The sequence below is a fragment of the Styela clava genome, chromosome 9 (genome assembly GCF_964204865.1).
Source record: "Styela clava chromosome 9, kaStyClav1.hap1.2, whole genome shotgun sequence".
Lineage (NCBI taxonomy): Eukaryota > Metazoa > Chordata > Ascidiacea > Stolidobranchia > Styelidae > Styela > Styela clava.
The window spans coordinates 15,755,504-15,777,415 of NC_135258.1; the positions used below are offsets into that span (position 1 = coordinate 15,755,504).

The 21,912-nt window shown below is 36.5% G+C and overlaps 2 long non-coding RNA genes across 2 annotated transcripts; both read right to left on the reverse strand.

Annotated features, from left to right (window-relative positions):
• Positions 1-13,881: 13,881 nt before the first annotated feature.
• On the reverse strand, positions 13,882-14,851 carry LOC144427144 (uncharacterized). Its single transcript, XR_013477767.1, has 3 exons — positions 14,670-14,851; positions 14,361-14,441; positions 13,882-13,973 (listed from the first exon to the last, which is right to left on the reverse strand). It is a non-coding gene; the product is annotated as an uncharacterized LOC144427144 (long non-coding RNA).
• Positions 14,852-18,942: 4,091 nt separating this feature from the next.
• On the reverse strand, positions 18,943-21,109 carry LOC120339318 (uncharacterized). The gene is made up of 3 exons (XR_005569190.2): positions 20,913-21,109; positions 20,569-20,645; positions 18,943-19,875 (listed from the first exon to the last, which is right to left on the reverse strand). It is a non-coding gene; the product is annotated as an uncharacterized LOC120339318 (long non-coding RNA).
• Between the last annotated feature and the right edge of the window lie 803 nt (positions 21,110-21,912).

Genomic DNA, 21,912 nt, shown 5'->3' on the forward strand with positions numbered 1-21,912 from the left:
CAGACGTCGGAAATCAGTGGGCCAGTTTGAATCTAAATTTATTTGCGCACCGCCATTCAAAAACACTTCTTTTACTTAACTTGAAGGTCCAACTCAACTGTACAACGCAAGCAAATTCTAATGTTCGATATTGATTAACGATGAATTTACCTTGTTGACTATTATTTTGCGCAAACTTATATCATTTCATCATACCGTGTTCAAATTTAAGATAAGCAAATATCATGGTCATATTGCCTCCAACGGTGTGATATTGCACTGCTTCCCGATAGTTGCCGACCTCTGTATCAAACTACGTACAACGCTTGAAATATATTTAAACAGATTTTTATATGATTATTGTTGTGATCTTGAAAGATTATGAAATTGAAATTTGATGAATTACACCAGTGTGCCTAAATATCGATATCCTCTGACCGCTTTTTCTGTTCTGATTCATCGCGAAAGCGCTTCGGCAAATCTTGCAATAATCAGAAACCTAAAAATCAGCAAGCGTGCTCTTCCCATATGAACATTTATTTGTGCTTTTAAAAGCATATGAACATTTATTTGTTTAAACCAGAAAACTGTCAAGAACAGTTTAATATTCCAGAGCTTCACCTTGAAACACAGCGAGATATGAACTTGTTGCGACCCTGCAGGGGGCACGAGACGCGCAACGAAAGCACGGGCCGCTGAGATCTTTTCTGCGTGATGCGCAGCAGGATTTTGAAAGGGGTACGATGAACCCAATGAAATTTCCACTTTACAGTCCAGATTTAGAAAAGAATCATTGTCACAAGTCATTCTTGAGCTCTCTTGAGTCTTGATAACGAATATCCATCGCTAAGTAATCGAGCAATCAAACTGTTTTCCGAATTTTCAACAAGTTACTTCAAGCTTTGATTAAAACGAAGCAAATAAATTGAGTGTCAGCCGCTGCAGAGCTACGTGTTGCAAATCCTTTTTGATGCCTCATTTGCAATCCTGTATTGGAAACGGGACAGTAGCAAAATTCTCACTGGAGTTAATTGTGTTTGTACATGATTAGGCATGTACATGTTTTTTATGTGAGATGTGTGTCTTTTTTCACCGCATAATGGGTGCCCAGCACTGCATTTTATTACGCGAATATAGTATGTTATTATTTTATGTTCCACCCATTTCAATTTTTAGCCGGCACATTATTTGAAAGTTTTTTCTCATGTGAAATGTTTTTAAGTGTGTCTTTTTTAACTAGAAGCATAGTGATTGGCCGACATTACGCAAATATATATATGTTATTATTTTCAGTCCCACTCATTTCAATTTTTGCCGGGCCGGAGTACATTTTATTTAATTTTACCGGCCCGCCAGGGTAGAACGGTTGGGAACCACTGATCTATGCCACCCTTATGCACGCATGAGGCGGTATGCATGTAACAAGGCCGTCAAATATTGGTAATCGCCGATTTTTTTACCGTATTTTCAAACCATAAATTGGCAAAAAACAAAACATTTCATATATATGGCGTTAACGAATAGGTTCCATTTGTATTGTTTACAATGATAAAATAATATTATCATTCATAATGGCTTGACCCCCGACCTAAATTTTAGAATTAAACATTGGTATCTGTAAGGTATACAAAGTTTTTGAAAAATTGTAACAGGTGTAACACGGTGAAAAAAGGTTGACGATCACTGCTAGATGATGATCGGAATCATTTGATCCTGACGCAAAAATGTCAGCAGCCCATTAATGGTCAATTTATTGATCGTTCTTTGTTTGACTAGACCAGTGTTTCTGGACTGACATATTTAATATTTTATGTCTTGGAAGATATTGCCAGATACGATTCCGTTATTGAGTAAAACTTCTCAATTGATTAAATGCCTTTTTTGATTATTTGAAATGAATGATTTGATAATCGACAGAAGAGGACCTATGCGCTGAATTCTAATTATTTATTTAATTGATAGAGTCGTCGTTTTTTACAGCAAAAAGTTCAACTCTCGACTATCAATTGATTGGCATTAGAAAATACAAGTCCGTGAGTTCATTGAATTCATTGTTGTTCATGAAATCTACTTCACTTCACTAATCGTACTTCACTTGTGATTCCAAAGAACTGCGACCCGACTTGGGATTTCTGAAATTTAGGAATTTCGAACTTATAGCCGATATTGGAAATGATTCAGACTTGACCAAATTATGTATATATATGCTAAAACTATTTTAAGATACTTCTGCTAGTTATTCCACTTAGCTGTTTTCAACAGTTCTCGTGAATTATTTCAGCACCTACCTACTAACATCTGCTGTTGGGAGAGATTATTTATATACATATATATATTTATATAAACTTGTGAATTTAACTCAATATCTTATACAAACATACTGACCAAAAGCGATCGTTTCTTCACTATTCTAAGATGATTCGTGAACTTAGGTCTAATAAAAAAAGAGACAGAATTACCATATATATACATGAACAGTTGAATCTATATCGTAATAATTTACTTGACCACGTTGAAATTGAACCTCAGACTGTATCCCTACATTCCATTTGCCTTTCACTGCTTTGTGTAGTAAGCATATAGTTGATAAAAGCAATGAAACTGACTTTCTCCTGACTAAAGCAGAATCCTGAAATTAGGGTTCTTATGCAAAAAAAAATCATATCATTTCACACTATTACGTTTTATTTAAATGTGGGTTCTTTAAAGTAAAACAATGAGTCTTTTAAAGACATCCAACTGTTTTCTTTTATGAATACCTGCAATAAATAAACCGAAATAAATATCTTATTTTATTTTTTCAACAAACTAAATCCTAAATATATTTCCGCACCTCAAAATATATTTTCAGAAAGCAATCATATTCTTAGTGCAGGTTCCTCAAACTGGGCTATCGGCACCCGAAAGCGGTCACCGAGTTGCCCACTGGGGATACCGAGAAAAGACCTTCACTATAGGTATGCCTCGAATACATAATTGACGGTAAATTGACTGGGACTAGTTGAATTCTTCGACTGTAATTCATTTATTCTTTTGTTTTCGTTTGTTGGCTTTTTATTTTTTAAACGTGACTTATAAAATAACTGATGTAAACGCGTTAAAAGCAAAACGAGTGTCGATATTCTCTTGAAGGAGGCCACTGATAATGAAAGTTTGAGAACCAATCTCTTAGTACTTATTTCAATCATATAACGCGAGATCTAGACTAGTAGTGAGGATAGGGTTTTCAATTCTGGAATCCACCTTAAAAGCAAGACTATGTGATTTACTTACCATACAATAAATATCGGGTGATTTAATTCAGGGAGTTTGGAGTATATTCGAGTCGAGTAAACTGGCATTGTTGCGCAAATATGACAAAATTATTACGAATCTTTTAGTTTTTATATTTTACAACGAAACTTACAAACTTTTTTGATCTATTCATCTTTTAACAAAGCGCATTCAATCAGTTTCCTCAGCATACTTTGACTGCAGAAATAGGAATATAAATTATTTCATCAAATTTAAATATATGTATTGGTAACATAGAATTCTTCAATCCTGTATGAAACATTAATTTGGCATAGGCCAACGCTCTGGGCCGGTGGTCATTCAATACACTGAATGTTGACAAATATGCGGTGTCTCATTTTCGCTTTGCTCAAGGCATAAGTTTTATATTTAGGAATTTATAAGATAAAAATTGCTTCGACACTTACGTCCTGAAAAACCATGATGCTGACAAGATACCAATTCCACACATCCGAGCATGATCAATGTGGTGATCTACATCTAGCAAGAACCACAGGCGGAAAGTAAGTTGACAACCCATATGCAATAGCCTACTGTTAGAGATAAGAATACCCATTGCGGTAAAGATTTCATATTAAATGGTTTGTACTCACATATTCACTTTCAGAAAGACTCTAGACAAGTTACTGATGCGTAAGAACAACTATTATTAGTAGAATCAGAATATTCCCGGTTCAGCACAGGCTATGAGATTTATTTCATACCCTGGCGAGTTTTTGATTTCACGAAAAAAAACTCACAAGAATTGGCAGAACGTACTACTCCGAAAAAGTCTAAAGACAAGTATTCACTGATATATAAGGCCAACTATGTTTTCGGGATATTTTGCAGTTTGGCATATTGGGCACGGTGGTAGGCTATAACAAAAATTTCGGGATCCGATACCCATACTTGCGTTTGGTGCACGTTAACGTAATATATTTACTATTCGTGCAGCCATGCCTAACGCATGATTTAACTTCTAAGAATGATCTGGACATAGAGCCCCTGGTACGTGAAGAATTCATCTTCAGAAAAGAATGCTTGGGCGAATAAGTAAATTCTCAATGATTGAAAACGGCAGGCTATTTCGTTATTCTTTCTTCCTGTTGCTGTACATAAAAAAATCTAAATTCGATTTACTTGTATCGTTAACGTCAATTCCTTTCTATTTTTCGAACTGAACCCGATATTTGGACAGAGAATATACGCATAAACTCTCGATGACAATATGATCAATGAAGACAGCCGGGATGGCTTTAAATGTAGGCCTATGTAGAAAAATCGGAAAATGTAAAGTTACAGAATCACAGCTATGGGGTCGTTGTCTTTGGAGGCGTCCCACTTTGAAGTCACAAAAATATGGTAACCCTACCACTAATGAATCTACAATGAATAATCGACTTGATTTGTTTATTTGGCATGCCATCGAAATTCCTTATGTATATTCATTTTATCGTGCATACCGTCGGAACATAATCGAATTATTTCCTTGACTGAATAACAAAGGATGTAGCTTTGTTAGTACTACTACTTTTCTGTTAGTTCTTTTATTAGAAGTTTCGAATCGGATATTTTGTACAAAGACTCCGCCACTAATGTAAAAATGTGAGATTTGAAAAAAACACCCACGCCGCGTTTTATAACAAAAATTACTATTTATCCAGTAAGATTTTTGACTGGGAATGTTTTGAATCTGCAATCTGCATTCCTCACCCCAACTGGACAATTAGGCTACTAATTTGTCTTCATTTCGGTAAATGAAAATATAAGACATCCCCCGAAAATAAGGCCTAGTCTTATTTTTTGGATGAAAATTGAAATAAGACCCTGTTTTATTTTTGGGCAAATACGGTAGTTCATAGTGTTTTTTAATGAGATGAATGAGTTTGGTGGTCTTCAGCGAGTTTTTTTAATATTTGGTGACATTTTTGTCAGAGACAATCTCAAATCCCCCGTTTACTGATGGATACTTTTCCACCATATAAGAGATCAGAAATGAAAGAATCTAGGGTTCTACCTCCTCAAAAAGGCCGGGTACTTTCCTGATGACTTGCACCAAAATACATCATAACGATCTTCGGTAAAATTTATCTTTGCTTCCTCATCATGTACCACGGTCCAGTTACCAGTCCATACAATTATTCAGCCATTTATTTATATCAGATTCAGGCACTTGAAGGGGAAGTCGTAACCGACCATCGGTTACGCCAGGGGTCGGCAACCTTTTGTCGCTCGCGAGTGGAAATTAAGGGTTTCAAGTCTTGGCGGGTGCACATATATTTCAAAATTTGAAAAACGGAACAACGTGCGAAGACTGCAACAATTCGTGAACTCAACTCAGTCGTCTTATTAAGAGAAAAGAATTACAAATGTCATTTAATGTGACACTTTCTTGTTGCTGAATCACGCTTGATAGCTTTTCGAAATCGGCGATACACTGAATGAAGCGAAAATTGGAACATTTTCTAAATAGGCATCACTAATCCTAGTTCTCTGCTTGTTCTTTGTAATGGACTAATGGTCATTTTCGACAACAATTGTTCGCGCGCATATGTACTTCCAAACATCGATGTGAATTTTTTCGCATGGTTTGTCAAATTTTGATGGAGATTTCCTTCAAGAAGATAATTCTTATAAAAATCAAGCAGTGATACATCTCTCGAAGAGAATATGAATTTTATTTCCTTATTGCATTGCATTTCAAGAAACTCTATATGAATAATTTCTGCGTCATTTAAACCTCTGCACGCAGAATCAACTTTTCTGCGTATTGCCATTTGTCTGAGTATAATTAAATTGTAGGCTCGTTAAACGAGTAGCTAATAAAATCTACACATCTCTCATGATAAATTCTGTAAAGAATATAATCAACTCCTCGGGCGTGGATTATAAAATTATTCATCGTCAAAACCACCGCTTTTTCGCTATAATTCAGCGAAGCGTCGCGGGCCGGATATGGCCCGCGGGTCGTAGGTTGCAGACCCTTGATGTAAACCCAGCTTTCGCCAAGTCGAGATCGTTTCTCGCTCTCTGTTTTTTTTCTTATCTTTCTTATCTATTCTTATTTCTCGAAGAACCTCTCTCTTGTACAATTGGTTTAACACTGACTTGATTACTTTATGTACGACCAGTATCCTTCGTCTACTAACCACCGTACATTTGACTGCGTTTGCGGTATTTCATCGAAAGAAAATGACCGACAAGAGTGGGATAAGATTATAACTCACAATGACAGTAAAAACAGTAGCAACCATCACCAAGAATACGGGCTTCTTACAACTTGTGATCCGTCTTCATTTCAAATATATATTTATAGCAGGTAATTAAAATTTGTTTGAAACACGGTTATTCACGAACGTGACTGTGTGTCCGTTCAAGAGACGAATGCATGCGTGAAAATGTCGTTGGTACAAATGGGTACAAATTTGCATGGGTGCAAATGTCTGTGAGTACAAATGTACGCGGGTGCAAATATCCGCGGGTGCAAATGTCCGTGGGTGCAAATGTCCAGGATGCAAATGTACATGGATGCAAATCTCCGCGGGTGCAATCTATTTGTGGGGGCTAAAATCTATGGGATCAAAGTATGCAGGTGCAAATGTGCTGTCACCGCTGACTATTTGGTGCTCATAGTATCTAACTAACGTATAATCGTCATTGACATGTGCAATAAAACTTATATTTTTCCGAAACTACACTTGGTTAACTTATTTTATAAAATGCCATTTCGTTGAAGTTTGGATATCTGTGGAGTATTATAGAAATTTGAACACAATTAAATGGCTGGATAATAGAAAAATATAGCCTGCAACGATTTCAGAGGACCTTCGTCTAACCTCTGGAACATTTCCACCGAACCCGGTTGTTCGATCGAACCCCGGTTAAGATACATTATCTTAGATATTGTTAGACATGAAGCCGTTATGGAGTAAATCTACCCAATGGATTGAATGCATTTTCTGATTATTTGAAATGAATGATTTAATCATGGTCGCTTGCAGTGGCGGCGCGTCAATAGGGCGTGACAACCAATTCCAGTGATTCAAATAGCGAAACAAGCGACAAAAACGAAGGCGAGGAAACTATCAATTCTTCAAGCAACCAACGAACGAGAAGGAATGCGTGAATATGTCAACACGTTGTTGTAAGAAACGTCGGCATTGTGTCGTCATAATTTCGGGGCTAGCCCCGATCGGCCCCGATGATCTAGTGAAAGAAACAGAAAACAAACGAGACAAACGCGGCGAGTGGAAGATAAAAGAGAGAATACGATATACAATGAGCAACCGGGGCAAAATCGGCGTCGCCCCGTCGACGTTCGGCGAAGGCTTTGCGAGCGAAAAATGAACCATGTCGGGAAAATATGGCTAGTGTAAACAGTCTGTGCAACCGATATTGAGGTATTTTTCGAATATTTTTTATTATACCGAAAAAACAGTTCACTGGAACAATCCCATGACGGAGGAAAGCGTCGGCGTACATTCTGCGCAGAAACTTGGTATAAAAAACACGAATGGTTGTGTTACAGCGAGGACAAAAATGCACTTTTTTGTTTTTATTGCCTACTTTTTGCTACCGCCCGTGACTCACGTTGGTGTAAATTTGGTTTTAGAGATCTTAAACATCTTTCCGAGCGTGCCAGGGATCATCAATCTTCTATGGAGCATCTGGACAATGCAGTAAAATACCGAACATTCGGAAATGTTAATATTGCAGCACAGTTGGATGAAGGACGCGCGGTTTCTATTCGTCGGCACAACCAAAACGTCGAGAAAAACCGCCATGTTCTCGGTCGATTGATAGATGTTTTGAAGTTCATTGGTTGTCACGAGCTGTCCCTCCGTGGGCACGATGAACGGGCTGGCTCTTCTAATAGAGGGGTATTTTTGGATATGGTGGAATACACCGCATCCCTAGATACAGTATTGAGAGATCATCTTGATGCCGCAACTGTTTCGTAAGGGACATCTAAGGATATCCAAAATGATTTGCTCGACTCAATGTATAAAATTTATTTACAACATTTGGCTCTGGAAATTGAGAATTGCCAGTTCCTTTCGATTCAGTCTGACGAGACAACTGACATCACGTGCGTTTCCCAACTGGCTGTGATTTTTCGGTTTGTGAAAGATGGTAAACCTACCGAGAGATTTCACAGCTTTGTACCAATCGCTGATCGCACGGCTTGCGGGATATCGGCTGTACTGAAAGAAGTGTTACAGCCTTACAACGCGAAGTCAAAATTGACAGCTCAAACTTATGACGGCGCGGCAGTCATGAGTGGGTCGAAACATGGTGTTCAAGTTTATATAAAAGAAGATTTTCCTCATGCGCATTTTTTACATTGTTATGCACACCAATTTAACCTCGTTATTAAAAATATGTGTCTTGATACCCCTCTCGTCCGTATTTTTTTTGTTTCGGGGTTTTCTTCATTTTTTTCCGTTTCGCCGAAGCGCTCTGACCTCCTTCGCCAGATATGTAGCCGCCGTCTCCCAGCTTGTGCACCAACACGTTGGAACTTCCAATCACGCGTGGTGCAGGGCGTGTTCGAAATTAGGTCTGAGCTCATTGAGTGTTTCAATGGCATTCAGAGATCTCCGGTTTGGGACGAACGCTCTGTGAGGGAGGCGGCAGGTCTAAAGCGTCTGCTAGAAGATGGTGAGTTTTCATTTTTATTCCACAATATTCTATCACGTGGATGTATTATACGGCGCATTGCAGTCAAGGCTAATGGATGGAGCGTCTGTGCAGTCGTGTATTTCAGACTTCTGCAATGCTGTATCTCGTATCCAATAACAATAAAATACGACGACACACAGAGTGCTTCACCTGAACTGAACACCTTGCCGCGTTCTCTTTGATGAACCCCAAAAATTTTTCAAAATTTGCACGTCAATTTCCCATCCATTTGTTGGCTACTGTCTCCAAATTTTACCCCATGATAAACGTGGGTAAATTGGAAAATGAATTGCGATGTATATACACCAATCAAACTTTTTTGAACATCACATCAACTTGCGCGCTCTATGGGTTCCTCATAGATAACACTCTATAACTACCTTTGCGGCGTCTGCAAAATTTCTGGACATCATTTTGACGACGCCTATTTCTTCCGCCGACGCAGAGCGAACATTCAGCGCGCTGAAGCGTATTAAAACGTATCTCATAAACACAATGAAGCAAGATAGATTAAATTTCTTGGCTGTTTTATCCATTCACGGAGACGTTATTTCTGGGATGCATGACTTTAATCAGCGCGTTGTTGAGCATTTTGCTTCCAAGAAACCGCGGCGTGTTGCATATATGTTCAAGCAGTAGAAGTCGAGCAGCATATATATCTATGAGTGAGCGACGCATGTTCTTATCTTTGCATTACCTTTCCTTTCTTCATAGTAACGTTTTAAACCTTATTTTAGGTTTTGTCTGCTTTCCCGAAGTTTCTGTTAATATGTCATTGTATTTATCTGGGTAAATATTGCCTTTCCTTTTGAAAGAGGTTTCAAAATAAACTATGTCTATATTTATTAATCCCTTGACTTGGACCGGTTTTAAAGACACTTTCTTATCGTTAAAAATTGTCGCTTTTGCCGATTGGTTGTTACCGATGGAATGGTTTTTATACTCATAAAATGATGGGAGAACTTACAGCGCTCATCCTGTCCCCGTAGATGGGGGTGACTTGGTCCCGCAGTAGCTTGCCCCGGTTGTCAAAATGACCACGCGCCGCCACTGGTCGCTTGTACATGATTTCTAATTATTTTACATCATAAAGACGTCGCTGTGGGTCATTATGGCATCATCATTAAGACATACCGTATATATATAAACAGTTGAATCAGTATCGTAGTATCTGGTCAGTATCTCCGACTAGATCTCTACATTCCGTTTGCCTTTTACTGTTTTATGTGGTAAGCATATAGTTGATAAGAGCAACGGAAATGACTTTCTTCTGACTCGAGCAAAATCAAAAATTAGGGTTTTCAGACGAAAAAATCATAACAATTTACACTATTATGTTTTATTCGAACGTGGGTTTTAAAAGAAAAAAAAATCTTTTAAAGACATCCAATTTTTTCTTTTATGAGTAATACCTGCAAAAAATAAAACCAACTAAAGATTTCATTTCAAATTCTGTAACAAACAAAATCTTAGATATACTTCAGTACTCCAAAATTTAATTTAAGAAAGTAATCAATTTTTTGGAGTTTTTTATACTTTGTGCACCAGTTCTCAAACTGTGCCATCGGGTTACCGTAGATTACCACAGAAGAGCTCTCTGGATAACACGGGCAAAGACCTTTACTAGGTACCATGCGCCATGAATACATCATTTACGGTAAATTGACTGTGATTTGTTGAATTCTTCGGCTATAATGCATTAATTCTTTTGTTGCCGTATGTTCACTTGAATACTGGTAAGGATAAGGCCATCGATTCTAGAGGTCACCTTTAAAAGCAACTGACTATACTATGTGATTTAATTACATCAAATCGGGTGTAAATTAATTCAGAGAATTTGAGGCGATTAATCGAACAAAATACTTACAAACTTTTATGATCTATTCATCTTTTAACAAATCGTATTCAATCAGTTTATCCAGCAGATCTTGCTCGCCTTGTTCTCTCACTGTAGAAATGAGGATAGAAATTATGTCATCAAATTTAATTATTATTTTGGTAACATAGAATTCTTCAATCCTGTATGAAACATTAATCTAACACAGGCCCACGCTCTGGTCCGGCGGTCACTCATTATTACCGGACTGTTGACAAACATGCGGTGTCTCATTTTCGCTTTACTCACAGCATATGTTCCATGTTTAGGAATATATAAGATAAATGAATTGTTTTGACACTTACGTCTTCCATACTTATACTGACAAGTTCCCAATTCCACACATCCGAGCATGATCAATGTTGTGACTACTGGCAGCAGGAACCACAGGCGATTAGAAAAGACTCGACAACTCATATGCAATAGCCTGTTGCTAAAAGTAAAAAATCTCATTGCAATACAGATTTCATAATTGATGAGTTTTACTCTTATCTTTACCCTGAGAAAAACTCTAGACGAGCAGTTACCGATGCGTAGGAAAAAACTATTATTAGCAGAACCAGAATATTCCCGGTCCAACACAGGCTATGAGATTTATTTCTGACCCTGACGAGGGTTTGACTTCCCTCGATTCAAGAGCTAAAAAGAAAAAATCTACAGGTACTGGCGGAACGTACTATTAATTATTCCGAAATAGCCTGTAGACAAGTATTCATTTATATATAGGGCAACTATGTTTATAGGATATTTTGCATTTTAGCATATTGGGAACGGTGGCACAACAAAAATTAGGGGTTTGATACCCCACAAAAAAAAAAATTTATTTGAAAAAAAAAAACCAGCGTACAACATCTATGGGAGGTGCTTTAGGATTCTAAATTAAAAAAGAAAATAATTGAATAAAATATCATAGCTACACTAATTGAAGTGCGTTAATCGTGAAATATTTGAAATTGAAATCGAAACGAATATGCAAACTTGGTACCTGAACGAAACGAAATGAAAAGCTCAAACTCGATAAGCGAGGTCCACAGGTATACCTACCTGACAATCTAAAATTGAATATGGTAATAATATAGTACTGTATACATTAAAATTAAATAGTTCTATAAACACAGCAAGTGATGCAAATTGGATATCTCCAATAAACACTTGGGAGTCCATATGACTTTGATTAAAAGTTTAGGGGTTCAGAGCGACAAATGGTTGGAAAGCCTTGCTCTAATACATATTAATTATTAATAAAATAAATGCCTAACGAATGATTTTACTTCTAAGAATGATCTAGACATAGAGCCCTTGCTACGTGAACAACTATTTTGAACTAAAATCAATCCTTCTGAGTGAGCATAGTCTCCTTTTTTTTACTGCTTTTCAGATAAAGTGTTCGGCTTGCAATAAGAACTAGATATCATCATCACGCGATGCTAATAGTTAAATTAAGCGTTCATTGAAGATAAGTTGGATGAACAGACGAAACCGCTAATGGAGTTGCGAATTTAATTTTTTCTTTTATGCAACCACGAAAAAATTTTCAATATAGTCAGATGGCATGGGTTATATTCCAAATATACATGAACATGTTATTCACGTCATGATGTTACCCCGAGGCAATTTTATTAAATATGCTTCTGATATGTCAGACAAATCAAGTCGATTTTGGCAAGTTGCAAAAAGATATATTCACTTGGCTAACACAGGCAGTCCCCGAACGCGTAATATAAATAAAATAAGAAAAATCGGAATAAAATTATGGCCTAACCCTTAACCTGGTACACACACTACGGGAATACATATTTTCCTACATAATAATCTGATTTATATTTCTTATGCTCGAAGAGTAGTCTTGTTTTGTAGGTTTATTCAACATTGTTTAAACATGTTTATTTTTTTAAATCCAATATAAATTTTTAATACAATATTGAATTTTATTTGCAAATAAAAAAATTACATTATATTTTCATATAAAGCTTATAATGAGATTATGCATAAATAACTAACAACAAAACCGTTTTCCCGTCAAAGATGACTTGAAATAATTCTCGCGCCAATATGAATTTTCATCTATATATATCACTAATGAATCTACAATGGATAATCTACTTGATTTGTTTATTTGGCATATCGTCGAAGTTCCTTGCGTTACTTTATAAAATTAACGACAGAACGGTATTTATGTATATTCATTTTATCGTGCATACCATCGGAACATAATCGGATTATTTTCTTGACTGAATAGCAGAGGATGGGGTTTTGTTAGTACTACTACTGTAGTTCTTCTATTAAAAGTTTCACATCATTTGTACAAAGACTCCGTCACTAATGCAAACATGTGAGATTTGAAAAAACACCCACGTCACGTCTTATAGCGAAAGTTAGTATTTATCCGTTAAGTTTATAATTGGGGATTTTTTTGAATTTTCAGCGCAATCTGCATTTCTAACCCTAACCGGATAGTTACTAATTTTGGGGGCGTTGGCGGGGGTATTTTTTTGGCGGGTATTTGTACAAAAGATCCGTAGTTTCAGTAGTCGCCCAGAAAATATCTAAACTGTTAGCTAAGACAGTCCCTATACTATCACGGTACCCCGATACAGGTGCTGATAAATTACCGAATATGATTTTCGGGGAATTGGTGATTAAACATTTTGTTTTGCCATCCGTGTCCACCTATTTGAGCATATTTCTTACTGACGAGATTTGGGAGCATTTTTTTTCTTTCTAATTGCTATACCTTTCTTGTTGTGGGGTCGCAAAATCTGAAATTTTGACAATTGCACCTGCACACGTTTTCACCCCCGGACATTTGCACCCATGAACAATTGCTTCCATACATTTGCATCCGCAGATTTTAGTACCCAGATACAGATTGCACCCTTGAACAATTGCACCCATCGACATTTGCACCTATGGGTATTTGTATTCACGTACATTTGAAACCACGTACATTTGCACCTACAGACATTTGAATTCATGGACATTTGCACCCACGTACATTTGTACGCATGGACTTTCTTCTGACTAAATCAGAATCCTAAAATTAGGGTTCTCATGCAAAAAAAAAATCATTTCACACTATAACGTTTTATTTAAATGTGGGTTCTTTAAAGCAAAACAATGAGTCTTTTAAAAACATCCAACTTTTTTCTTTTATGAATTCCTGCAAAAAATAAACCGAAATAAATATCTTATATTACTTCTTCAACAAACAAAATCTTAAATATACTTCCGCACCTCCAAATATATTTCCAGAAAGCAATCATATTCTTGAAGGAGGCCACTGATAATGAAAGTTTGAGAACCAATGTCTTAGTGCTTATTTCAATCATATAACGCGAGATCTAGACTAGTAGTGAGGATAGGGTTTTCAATTCTGGAATCCACCTTAAAAGCAAGACTATGTGATTTACTTACCATACAACAAATATCGGGTGATTTAATTCAGGGAGTTTGGAGTATATTCGAGTCGAGTAAACTGGCATTGTTGCGCAAATATAACGAAATTATTACAAATCATTTAGTTTTTATATTTTACAACGAAACTTACAAACTTTTTTGATCTATTCATCTTTTAACAAAGCGCATTCAATCAGTTTCCTCATCATATTTTGCTCGCCTTGTTCTTTCACTGCAGAAATGGGGATATAAATTATGTCATTGAATTTAATTATATATTGGTAACATAGAATTCTTCAATCCTGTATGAAACATTAATTTTGCATAGGCCAACGCTATGGGCCGGTGGCCATTCAATATACTGAATGTTGACAAATATGCGGTGTCTCATTTTCGCTTTGCACAAGGCATAAGTTTTATATTTAGGAATTTATAAGATAAAAATTGCTTCGACACTTACGTCCTGAAAAACCATGATTCTGGCAACATACCAATTCCACACATCCGAGCATGATCAATGTGGTGACTAGCAAGAACCACAGGCGGAAAGTAAGCTGACAACCCATATGCGATAGCCTACTGTTAAAGATAAGAATACCTATTGCGGTAAAGATTTCATATTAAATTATTTGTACACACATCTTCACTTTCAGAAAGACTCTAGACAATTTACTGATGCGTAAGAAAAAATATTATTATTAGAACCAGAATATCCCCGGTTCAGCACAGGCTATGAGATTTATTTCTGACCGTGACGAGGGTTTGAGTTCCCGCGATTTTGGGTTAAATAGAAAAAAAGTTACAGGAATTGGCGGAACGTATACTATTAGGTATTCCGAAATAGCCTGTAAACAAGTATTCTTTGATATGTAGGGTCAACTATTTTTTCATGATATTTTGCAGCTTAGCATATTGGGGACAGGGGTAGAACAAAAATTTTCAACAAAAAAAGTGCTTATTATATCAAATGAGTGCATTCCATCAAACATGGATAAACTGAAATAAGTGAAAGAGCACATATTAGATTGGTGCTTGCATTAGTGTTGAACTGAATCACAAAAAAGTTTGTGGGCGTCGAAGTAGATTTTATTTACCCGCTAGCTGGCTAAGGTAGTTTTTCTAGCGATAAATTTTCTTATAGAATTGAAAACTCGAAGTTATATAAAAAAAACGTTTTGTTTGTGATACCAAGAAATCAGCGGACACCATCTATTGGAGGTGTCTTGGAGTTCTGAATTGAAAAGAGAAATAATTGAATGAAATATTATAGCTACACTAATTAAAGTGCATTAATCAAAAAATATGCGAAATTTAAATTGAAACGAATATGCAAACTTGGTACCTGAACCAAACGAAATGAAAAGCTCAAACTCGATAAGCAAGGTCCACAGGTATACCTTCCTGGTAGTCTAGAATTGAATACGTTGATTATACCGTGCTGAATACACTAAAATTAAATAGTTCTATAAACACTGCAAGTGATGCAAATTTAATATCTCCAGTAAACACTTGGGGGTCCATACGACTTTGAATAAAAATTTAGGGATTCACAGAGAAAAACGGTTGGGAAGCCTTGCTTTAATATATATTCATTATTAATAAAATAAATGCCTAACACACGATTTCACTTCTAATAATGATCTGGACACAGAGCCCCTGTTACCTGTTACATGAACAACTATTTTGATTTAAAAGCAATCTTTCCGGTTAGGCATAGTTTACTTTTTACTCCACCTCAGATAAACTGCTCGGCTTGCAATTAGAACTATAGACATCTTCATCATGCGACGCCAGCGAATAGTTAGGTCAAGCGCCTTGAGGCTAAGTTGAACTGATGAAACCGCTAATGAAGAGGAAAATTAAATATTTTCTATTATGCAACCACGAAAATTCCAATATATAATTCCAATATAGTCTGATGTATGTATTGTATATAATATAAATATACAAAAACTTGTTATTCACGTCATGATGTTACCCCGAAGCAATTTGATGAAATACGTGTCGCTTACACGCTCATTTAGGCATCGTCAATCGCAGCTTTCCCGGAACTCATTTTTGATTATTGCAACGAAACTAAAGCTCCTCTAAAGACATAATGACAATTAAAATACTTCATTTACAACTAATTTTCAGAAACACAACCAAAAACTCACAAATACCATGTGAATTTGCGAAAACGAGGCTTGTTTATATCTGTCTAAGCGGCTTTAAAAATTTGAATTGTTTCGTCATCGTTGGCTTTTTGCTGATTAATCATTGTTACGGAATTAATGAAGAAAAACGTTGCTCGGGGAAAAATCTCTACAGTTGCCGTACTGATGTGCGAGTGCGACATTTGTATCCATATTTGTGAGCCATTAATTGCTCTTGTATTCAATTAATAATGCATTTGTAGTTTCGTTTATTTATTGAAATAAACTTTCTGAAATGTCCGGACCCCAGTAATTTTGAAGTTTTGTAAACAGACCTATGGTGGAAATAGTTGAGTAGCCCTGGTGTATACCATCGGAACATAATCGGATTATGAATAACAAAGGATGTAGTTTTGTTAGTACTACTACTGCAGTTCTTCTGTTAGAAGTTTCGGATCTTTTGTAAAAAGAGCCCGCCACTATTGCAAAAAATGAGGGGTTCGGAAAAATACCCACGGCACGTTTTATAACAAAAATTAGTAATTATCCAGTTAGGCTTATGGTTAAAACTTATAATTTCCAGCGCAATCTGCATTCCTCACCCCAACTGGATAATTACTAATTTTGGGCGTTGGCGAGTGTTTTTTGGCGGGGCTTTGTACTAACGATTCGTAGTCAGAAAAACTTAGCTGTTAGCTAAGATAGTGCCTGTACCGTCACGGTAACCCGATACCGGCACTGATAAGTTACCGAATGTTATTCCCGGGAATTGGTGATAAAATATTTTGTTTTGCCATCCGTTTCCACATATTTTAGCATAGTTCTCTTGTTATATTGTTTCTTACAAAATAGCAACCTTTCAACGAGATAGCAATCGGAGACCGCCGACTTATCGATCTAGCTTCTTGTACCCTTATCTTTGACTCAATAGCGACACCGCGCGTCCCATCACTAATTAATTAATGCCTCGCTAATTATACGACATAATTCATCCAAAATCAATAGGTTTCTGGTTCGAGATATGACGAATGCACATGTCAAAATTTGGAGCAGATTCAACCTCGCTTTCGTGAGATATCGCGTGTATCTAACAGACAGACAAACAAACAGACAAATACCTATCAACATACTTACAGATCAAGATCGATAAGTGATAACTTACAGACGAGATATAGGCATATTGTTTTCAGATATATATATATTTTTTAAAATAATATGCTTTATGCGGCGCCAAATTATCACGGAAAAAAACTCACGGCGCACTTATACGAAAAAAAATGCTGCTTTTCAAATAAAAATCAATTTTGTTATCGCTAATGTGTACTTTATGCATTACAAAGTTTTTAAACATGTGGGCGTAAGGAATGAAAGCAAAATGTCAACTCTTCTTCCTCATCTCTGCTCCATTTTTCTTCGAAATGCTAGAAAAATCACTCATATATATTCGCTAAACTGGGTTCAGTAGATATATGAACTGCAGCTCACGAAATTGCATCAAGTAGTTTCTCCCTCTATTGTTACATGACAATTGAGGCAGACACTACATAACAGGGAGGAAACGACAATAGAGGCAGACACTACGTAACAGCCAGTAAACGACATAGGAAAGTAAAATAAATTTATTGATCTATATACACAGCATTTAAAATAAGAAACATTTGCAACCTGGTTTAATTGAATTTGAACCCATGGAATGTACGTGGATGCAAATTCTTGTGGATTGTTGGTACAAATTTCCATGAGTGGTAATGTCCGCGAGTGCAAGTGTCCGTGAGTGCAAATGTACGTGAGTGCAAATGTACACGGGTGGAAATATCCGCGGGTGCAAATATCCGTGGGTACAAATTTCCGTGGGTGCAAATGTACAAGGGTGCAAATGTCCATGGGTGCAAATGTCCATGGGTGCAAATGTTCGTGGGTGCAATTGTCCGTGGGTGCAAATGTACAAGGGTGCAAATGTACAAGGGTGCAAATGTCCATGGGTGCAAATGTCCATGGGTGCAAATGTTCGTGGGTACAAATGTCCGTGGGTGCAAATGTACAAGGGTGCAAATGTACAAGGGTGCAAATGTCCATGGGTGCAAATGTTCGTGGGTGCAATTGTCCGTTGGTGCAAATGTTTGTGGGTGCTAACGCTCATTGATGCGAATGTTCGTAGGAGCCAACATAGATACATGGGTGCCAATGTCCTAGGGTGCAATCTATAAGCGGGTGCTGAAATCTATGGGTACAAATGTTCGTGGGTGCCAAAGTATGCAGGTGCAAATGTCCGGGGTGCAAATGTGCTCTCACCGTTGCATAGTGTTGTTTTGGTAATACCGCAAAATTGCTTTTTTAAAAACATTAATATTTGTTGCTTATAGGATCTAACTAACGTATAATTGTCATTGACAGGTCCTATAAAACTTATATCCTTGCGAAACTACATTTGATTAACTAAGATATACTATCTTAGATATTGTTAGACATGAAGCCGTTATGGAGTAAATCTACTCAATGGATTGAATACATTTCTGATTATTCGAAATGAATGATTTTATCATGGTCGCTTGTACATGATTTCTGATTATTTTTACATCATAAAGACGTCGCTTTTACAGCAAAAAGATCAACGCTCGACGATCAATTGATTAGTATATTGTTGTGTCGTGAACTCGAAGAATAGACGATGTTTGTAGATATTGAAAATGTATTACAGAAACACACAGTCATCGACTGAAGCATCAACAAAAGAAGAAGGGCGAGAGAGAACCCAAAGTCACTCATGCATGAAATAATGGGAGCCATAACACAGTATACCACATACATGAAGATACAAGACCGTGAGTCATCATTCACTGTTGTTTACGAAATCTACTTCACTTCACTACTCGTTCTTCCCCTGTGATTCCATGAAACTGCGAATCGACTTAGGATTTCTAAAATTTAGGAATTCAGAACTTGTAGCCGACTTGACCAAATTACGTATATATGCTAAAATTATTTTAAGATACTTCCGGTAGCTATTCCACTGAGCTGTTTCCAACAGTGCTTTTGAATTATTTCCGAACCTATCTACTAACATCTGCTGTTGTGAAAAAAAATTCATATATACTTTTATATAAAAGCTTGTGAATTTAACTCAATATCTTATACAAACATAGGCCTACTGGCCAAAAACAATAGTTTTTTACTATTCTTCGATGATTCGTGGACTTAAGTCTAATAAAAAAGAGACTGAATCACCATATATATATATACATAGATAGTTGAATCAATAATGAAATGATTAACTTGAGCACGTTGAAATTGAACCTCAGACTAGATCCCTACATTCCATTTGCCTTTCACTGCTTTGTGTAGTAAGCATATAGTTGATAAGAGCAATGAAACTGAATTGCTTCTGACTAAAGCAGAATCTCAAAATTAGGGGGTTCTCAGACAAAAAAAAATTATGACATTTCACAATATTGTGTTTTATTCAAATGTGGGTTCTTTAAAGCAAAACAATAAGTCTTTTAAAGACATCCAACTTTTTTCTTTTATGAAAACCTGCAAAAAATAAACCAAAATAAAAATACTATTTTATTTCTTTAACAAACAAAATCCTAAATATACTTTCGCACCTCAAAATATAATTTTAGAAAGCAATCAAATTTTTGGAGTTTTTATTCTTAGTGCGGGGTTACTGAAACTGGGCTCTCGCTCCCCGAAAGCGGCCGTCGAGTAGCGCTCTGGCGGCCACGAGCAAAGAGATTCACTAGGTTTGTAATGAATACATATTGTTTAAAAAATAGTACATACATATTACTGTAAATTGACTGCGACTAGTTGAATTCTTCGACTGTAATGCATTAGTTTTTTGTTTGTTTTCGTTTCTTGGCTTTTCATTTTTAAACACGACTTATAAAATAACTGATGTACACGCGTTAAAAGCAAAACGAGTGTTGATATTGTTTTGAAGGATGCCACTGATAATGAAAGTTTGAGAACCAATGTCTTAGTACTTATTTCAGTCATATAACGCCCGATGTAGAACAGTGGTAAGGATAAAGTCATCAATTTTCGAGTACACCTTTGAAAGCAAGACTATGTGATTTATTTACCATATAACAAATCTCAGGTGATTTAATTCAGGAAATTTGGAGTATATTCGAGTTGAGTAATATGGCATTGGTGTGCAAGTATGTCAAAATCATTGCCAGTATTTTAGTTTTAATACAACGAAACATAATATTTACAAACGTTTTTGATCTATTCATCTTTTAACAACACATATTCAATCAGTTTCTCCAACAGATTTTGGTCGCCTTGTTCTCTCACTGCAGAAATAAGGAATAAAATTATGTCATCAAATTTAGTTATAGTACTGATAACATACACTTCTTCAATTCTGTATGAAACATAATTGGGCATAGACCAACGCCCTGACCCGGCGGTCATTCAATGTACTGAGTGTTGACATACTGGCCGTGACTAATTTTCGCTCCGCTTAATATTTTATTTGGTGAAAATTACATGAATTCAGAAATATATATATATTTTATGCTTAGGAACGTATAAGATACATAAATTGATTTGACACTTACGTCTTCCATCGTTATGCTGCTGACATGTTCCCAATTCCATACATACGAGCACGATCAATGTTGTGACTAGCAAGAACCACAGGCGGAGAGTAAGGACTTTACAACCCATATGCGATAGCCTATCCCTATACTATTAAAGGTAAGAATATCTATTGCAGTAAAGACTTCATATTTATTGAAATGTACTCATATCTTCACTTTGAGAAAGACTCTAGACGAGCAGTTACTGGTGCGAAAAAAAAACTATTATTAGTTGAACCAGAATATTCCCGGTTCAGCACAAGCTATGATATTTATTTGATACCTTGGCGAGTTTTTGATTTCCCGGGATTTAAGGGTTGTAAAGGAAAATTCCCGACGTTTAAGTGCTAAATGAGAAAAACGTACAGGAATTAGCGGAACGTACTACCAGGTATTTGGAAAAAAACTATGAACGAGTATTCACTTATATGTAGAGGGCAACTATATTTTCAGGATATTTTGCAATCTGGCATATTGGGACGGTGGTGGAACAAAAAGATTAGAGAGAGTTCGGGGTTCGATACCCCGAACTGACGTCTGGTGCACGTTACTGTGATATATATATGTACTATTCGTGTAGCCATTTTGCACAATAACAGCCAAACGCATGATTTCACTTCTAAGAATGATTTGGCCCCTGGTACGTGAACAACTATTTTGATTTAAAATCAATCTTTCTGATTAAGCATAATCTACTTCTTTTTTTACTACTCTTCAGATAAAATGGTCGGCCTGCAACTAGAACTAGATATCTTCATCCTACTACGCCAACATAACTGAGTCGAGCGTTCATTGAAGATACATAAACATGTTATTCACGTCATGATGTTACCCTGAGGCAATTCGATTAAATATTCTTCTGATATGTCACACAAATCGAGTCGAAATACATCGAAAAACAGATTGCAGCGGATTTCCAACTCCTAACACGCTTGAAGCTACATTTGGACTGGTAGAATTCAGTAGCTGCCAGTTATAA